This window comes from Colobus angolensis, unplaced genomic scaffold (genome assembly GCF_000951035.1).
Source record: "Colobus angolensis palliatus isolate OR3802 unplaced genomic scaffold, Cang.pa_1.0 Scaffold358, whole genome shotgun sequence".
NCBI classification, from domain to species: domain Eukaryota; kingdom Metazoa; phylum Chordata; class Mammalia; order Primates; family Cercopithecidae; genus Colobus; species Colobus angolensis.
The window spans coordinates 1,169,220-1,175,900 of NW_012116910.1; the positions used below are offsets into that span (position 1 = coordinate 1,169,220).

Consider the following 6,681-nt stretch of genomic DNA (forward strand, 5'->3'; position numbering starts at 1 on the left):
TACTCAGGAGGCTGAGACAGGAGAATTGCTTGAACCTGGGAGGCAGAAGGTGCAGTGAGCTGAGATCATGCCACTGCACTCCAGCCTGGGTGACAGAGCAAGACTCCCTCTCAAAACAAAAGCAAAAAAAAGAAAATGAAAATTTTAATTGTTATGTACCCTATAAATATATACTCTACTATATTAGAAATTAAAAAGTAAAACAATTATAAAAGGTAAGTAACCACTTAATCCAAAATAAGAACAATGTATTGTGGGGTTTCTAGCTTCTGAAGAAGTAAAGGTTATGGCCACAATGGCAGAAACGCGAGGAGGGCGCGGTGGAAGTTACTGTTGTCAGACGCTCATACTCTCTGTAAGTGACTTAATTTTAACCAAAGACAGGCTGGGAGAAGTTAAAGAGGCATTCTATAAACCTTAAAGCAATCGCTAATAATGGTGAAAGGTAATCTTTATTAATTACCAATAATTACAGATATCTCTAAAATCGAGCTGCAGAATTGGCATATCTGATTATACTATGTTCTTGTCTTGTTTCTTCCATCTCTCATTCATGGTGCTGTTTTTCTTGTATGCTTGGAGATTTTTGATTGCATGTTCACGTTTAGTTAAACTTAATCTGTATGAATCCTGAAGCCAAAAATGTTGGTGATTTCCTCCAGAAGAATTAAAGTATCTGGCAGGAAGCAGGTGGCTCTGCGGACCTGAGCCACTTCAGATCTTCAAGGCTCCCTGGCCAAGACCCAGGTGCAAGGCAGAGGCTCGATGACCTGAGGGCAGGAAAGCTAGGGTGGGAAGGGGTGATGAGAAGCCTGCCTCGAGTGGTGAGCAGTGCAGGAAGTGCCCTTATTTATGCTTTTCAAAGATTGCTCTGGTTGCCACCTGGAAAAGGCGGCCGGCAGGAATGGAAGGAGTCAGAAACCTCCTGCTCAAACCCAAGCCAGCAGCCAGGGTGCTCACCCAGGCGCATGCCAGAAGGAGAGAAGTCAAGGCTCCTCCAAGTATGGCTTAAATCTGTTTTTCATCTGAAGCAGTGACTGAGGTGTATTCTGAAGGAAGCTTGAGTTAAGTGCCTTCTTTAAAACAGAAAGTCATGGAAGCACCCTTCTCAAGGGAACACCAGACACCTGGCTCTGCAGTCTTTTACCTCTTTCCTCTCTCCCTCTCTTGCCCTCACAGTTTCTGTTCTAGGACAGAGTGACCCCGCGGGGCTTCTCCAAGCCCCTGCAGAGGAACCTCTTGCAAAGTGCTCCACAGACCCCCACCCTGGAGAGAGGAGTCTGAACCTGGCTTAATAACAAACTGGGATGCGGCTGGGGGCGGACAGCGACGGCGGGATTGAAAGACTTAATTCCATGAGTAAATTCAACCTTTCAACATCCGAATGGATAATTTTATCTTACTATTTTCTTAGATTTCATCAAATAACCTTCAGGGGTGCAGAAATCCAAAGGCGTAAAACAGGAACTGAGCTATGTTTGCCAAGGTCCAAGATTTAATAACCACGTTCAGAGGGATTTTTTGCCCTAAGTACTTTTTATTGGTTTTCATAAGGTGGCTTAGGGTGCAAGGAAAAGTACACGAGGAGAGGACCGGGTGGCAGGACTATGAGTGCGGCGAAGCCACCAGGGAGCGTGTCCCCAGCCTGGGAGGCTGACAGCAGGACTGCTGACCGTCCTCCCTGGGAACTGCCACATTGGGCAATGCGAACGCGGCCACTCTGTGTGCGACTCAGGACCCCACACCAGCTTCCTGGGCCCACCCACACTAACCCAGGAAGTCACGGGGCCCTGAACCTGTGGAAACGAACACGACCCTTCCCTGCCTGCTTCCCTGGGTGGGCCAAGGGTAATGAAGCCGTGTGCATGGAATGGCCATGTAAATTATATGACTCTACTGATGGCAACCGTTACTTCCATCATTATCCGTCTTCACCCTTAAGGACTGAACGATTCCAGCAACATCTTCGGGCATGACAAGCCTATTCTTTTACTAGGCCCACAGAGCCCTGCCCACATCCCTGATGTATTAGAGTCCAAGAGAGATGAGGCTGCTTTCAGTCACCAGGCTGGGGTGACAACAGTGGGTGGAACAATCTGTTCCTTTAGACTAGGAGACCCTGGGAGACAGGACCTTGAGGCTGCCCTGGCAGGCAATCCCCCAGACTCTAGGGCCTGGTTGCTGCTTCCCAAGGGAGCCATCTGCCCTAGAGACTTACCCTGGGATGCCACACTGAGGCCAGCCCTGTCCCCACACCCCCTGCTTCCAGGCCTCAGCTTCTCCAGGCCTCAGCTTCTCCAGGGCTCAGCTTCTCCAGCAGCTTCCTAAACCCTGGGTGGGCCATGTTCCAGCGCTGCTGTCTCCCCTGTCTTGTCTCAGCAACGCAGCTCACACAGTTCCTCCTTACATGGGGTGTCTGTCTCCTTCCCCAACACTCACACGCATTGAAGGGAGGAGATTCTGCGCCTCCTAGACTGGCTCCTCTGAGCCTGAACCTGGCTCGTGGCCCCTGGTGCAGGTTCCTGGCGTCTGGCTGCATGCTGACCTCCATTTCCAGGCGCTCCCCGCCCCTGTCATCTGCCGGGGCCTGCCGGTGTGTTCCTCTGTTTCTGTGCTCCTTTCCACGTCCAGCCGCGTGTGTCTGCCCGTTAGGGTCTGGGGGTTTTTATAGGCACAGGACGGGGGCGTGGCAGGCCAGGGTGCTCTTGGGAAATGCAACATTTGGGTGTGAAGGTAGGAGTGCCTGTCCTCACCTAGGTCCATGGGCACAGGCCTGGGTATGGAGCCCTCGCCAGGGACCCGCCCTTCTCTGCCCAGCACTTTCCTGCCCCCCTCCCTCTGGAACGCAGGGTGGCAGTTTCCACAAGAACTAAGCATCTTCTTCCCAAAAGACCCGGCAATCGCCCTCCTGGACATTTATCCCACAGCCCAGGGAATTCACGTGATTACGCACATCATGTACAAACTCCCGTCCATGACCGACCACTGCAGTTTCATTTTAATAGCTACAAAGTGGGGAAAGCCCTGCTAAAATGTCTTTAACAAACTGGTTAAACAAACTGGTCCGTCCGCGCCGTGGACAGTTCCTCCGCGGTGAAGAGGAATGTGCCGTGTATAAAGCCATCAGGTGTCTCAAGGGAATTATGCCGAGTCAAAACTGCTACCTCCACGGGATAGGACTCCACATACACAACATGCTCAAAATGAGAAAATTTCACCCCAGGGCAGGGGAGTGGTTAGAGAGGTTAGGGACCGTGGGGGCAGGAGTGGGGGCTACTGCACACACCTTTTACTAAAGCCAGTTTCCTGGTTCTGACAGAGTATTGGCTCAGTTATGGGAGACTAACCATGCGGGAGCGGGGACGGGGGAACCTGGAGGCTGTGCCATCTTTGCCATGCCCGAGTGTCCTGGGCAGGATAATGCCCTAGAGACCCACATCCTGATTCCCCCAGACCTGTGGACAGAACTCGCCCGGCCCCAGGGCCTTTGCAGGTGTGATCACCGTGAGGAACCTGAGGTCCAGGATCATTTGGGATTACCTGCAGGGCCAAAAAGTAATCCAGGGGTTCTGGGAGGAGGCGAGCAGGAGGGTCAGAGTAGGGTAGTCTCGGGACATGGAGGCAGAGTCAGTCTGAGGCTGAAAAGGGAGAAGGGGCCTCGAACCCAGGCCTGCAAGTGCCTCCGGAAGCTGGAAAAGGCGGGGAAGGGACCCTCCATGGAGCCCTGCAGCATGAAGGCACGGCTGGCCCTTAGCCCTCCAGCCTCTGTGCCACAGGAGGGTACCCGTGCTGCCCTTCTAGCGTGAAGTGTGTGGGGATTTGCAGAAGTCACAGGAAACCCATGCACTGCGAATCTAGGATTATTTCAAAACAAAACTTCACAGAAACATGCAAGGACAGGGCTGAAGCGCCTCCGGGCAGGATCAGGGCAGGCACGAGTGATTTATTTAGCTATTTTATTTTATTTACTTACTTTTTGACACCGAGTTTTGCTCTTATTGCCCAGGCTGGAGTGCAGTGGCGTGATCTCAGCTTACTGCAACCTCCATCTCCTGGGTTCAAGCAATTCCTGTACCTCAGCCTCCCAAGTAGCTGGGATTTCAGGTGTGCAGCTCCACACCCGGCTAATTTTGTATTTCTAGTAGAGATGGGGTTTCACCATGTTGGTCAGGCTGATCTCAAACTCCTGACCTCAGATGATCTGCCCGCCTCGGCCTCCCAAAGCGCTGTGATTACAGGCATGAGCCGTCGCGCCCTGCCTGTTTAACCATTTTAAAACTTCCCTGGGCTCATGTCACACCCATTGGTCAGGAGTTCATGGAGTTCAATTTCCCCTTTACTCAGGAGTTACCCTCCTTTGATATTTTCTCTAATTCCTCATAGACTGGGGATATACCATCTCTTGATGTATTCACAGTTTCTGTGACCACCTCTTATGCCGTGGGACCCACTGCAAGGGATGCCCCCCACCCTGCCAGCAGCTGGGAGGCTGCAGGCCTCAGGTCCCAGTGGGTCGCCATCTGCCAGGAGAAACCTGATGTAGAATCAGGGCGTGAGTGTGGACACCGTCCTGAATCTCAATGTCTCCGTGTGTGCTGAAACACTGAAATTAAAGTAGAAATTAAAGTCCATCACTCCTACTCTACTGGTAATGAGTCCCCTCCCCATTCCCCCAGGGGCAGAGGAATTCCTCTCACTCCTGTGGAGGAAGGAATGATACTTTTTTTTTCACTGCTGGTACAGAATCCGCTCTCTTTCGTGCGTTTGTTTGTTTGTTTTGAGACGGAGTTTCACTCTTGTTGCTCAGGCTAGAGTGCAATGGCACGATCTCGGCTTACTGCAGCCTCTGCCTCCCAGGTTCAAGTGATTCTCCTGCTTCGGCCTCCCATGTAGCTGGGATTATAGGCATGCGACACCATGCCCAGCTAATTTTTTGGATTTTTAGTACAGACGGGGTTTCACCGTGTTGGCCAGGTTGGTCTCGAACTCCCGACCTCAGATGATCTGCCAGCCTCGGCCTCCCAAAGTGCTGGGATTACAGGCGTGAGCCACTGCGCCCAGCTCAGAATTTACTCTGGTTAGAAACATCTGGGTCTGAGGTAGGAAGCTCACCCCACTCAAGTGCTGTGTTTTAGGCCAATGATAGAATTTTGCTGTTGTTGTTAGAACATTCTTGATCCAATGATAGAATTTTGCTGTTGTTGTTAGAACATTCTTGATCCAATGATAGAATTTTGTTGTTGTTGTTAGAACATTCTTGACGTTTTACACTGTGATGACTAAGACATCATCAACTGTTCAAAGACAGACTAACTGCGCCCGTAATACTGGGGTGTCTTCTGGGTATCAGCGATCTTCATCGAATGCTGGGAGGCGTTTCCTCACCATGGACACGGCGTTAATTACTCCAGCGTAATCTTCTGCCTCCGTTTCTTCTATTCCCTCTTTTAAAATTATGTTTTCTATGTTGGTTTCTCTGGGGGGAACCAGAGTAAGCTACAACCTTAACTTTTGTTGGAACAAATTTTCCAAACCGCCCCTTTGCCCTAGTGGCAGACAGTTCACAAACATAGCCCTTTAAAAAGGCTTCGGGCTCACTAAGGGGATTTCTAGAAGAGCGACCTGTAATCCTAAGTATTTACAAGAGGAGGCTAACCTCCAGCGAGTGTGACGGCCCAGGGAGGGTGCCAGGCCTGTTCAAATGCTAGCTCCATAAATAAAGCAATTTCCTCCTCCCGTTTCTGAAAGTAGGAAAGGTTACATTTAAGGTTGCATTTGTTAGCATTTCAGTGTTTGCCATCCTCAGCTACAGCATCCCTGCAAGGCCTCGGGAGACCCAGAAGTTTCTCGCCCCTTAGATCCAAACTTGAGCATCCTGGAGTCTGGGTTCCTGGGAAGTCCTCAGCTGTCCTGTGGATGTGCCATGGCCCCAGGTCTAGAGGGGCCCAGCAGCCGTGTGTCTTCTACTGCTGGGCTGGAAGTTGGGCCTCCTGGCTGTGCAGTCCGAGGCTTGGAGCCAGGTGCCTGGACCCCCCGGGGCTGCCCTCCTCCCTGTGCGGGCGGGATGCGACCAGAGGTTGGCCTCATCTGCTAGATAGAGTGCGGGCCCAGGGTCAAGGCAGCTGTGGCGGGTGTGAGGCGTCCGATGCGCTGCCGGCAGGAGCGCCTGGCTCCATTTCCCACCCTTTCTCGACGGGACCGCCCCGGTGGGTGATTAACAGATTTGGGGTGGTTTGCTCATGGTGGGGACCCCTCGCCGCCTGAGAACCTGCAAAGAGAAATGACGGGCCTGTGTCAAGGAGCCCTAGTCTCGGGGAAGTGTTGCAGGGAGGCGCTCCGGGAGCCCCCGCGTGCCCGTCCAGGGAGCGCTGCTGTGTCCTCGGGTTAGTCTCCAGCGGCGTCAACGTGCCTCCGTCCTCCCCTTCACGCACCGCATTCGCGGTGCCCGGAGCCTGACGCCCCGCGTCCGGACCTGGGGGCAGCCCTGGGTCTCGGGATCAGGCCCAGCTGAGAAAGCGGCGAAGGGGTCGCCGCTCGCACCTGTTCCCAGGGCCCCCACATCACGGCCCCTCCCTCGGGTTACCCCACAGCCTCGGCCGATTCGACCCCTCTCCGCTGGGGCCCTCGCTGGGGTCCCTGTACCCTGGGAGCCGGAGCGGCGCGCGGGCGGAGAAGCGCGGC

At 53.0% G+C, this 6,681-nt stretch overlaps 1 protein-coding gene across 1 annotated transcript in view; it reads left to right on the forward strand.

Moving 5' to 3' along the window:
• The window catches only part of TERT (telomerase reverse transcriptase), a 53,740-nt gene that overhangs the window by 15,135 nt on the left and 31,924 nt on the right, over positions 1-6,681 (forward strand). The window lies entirely within an intron of this gene.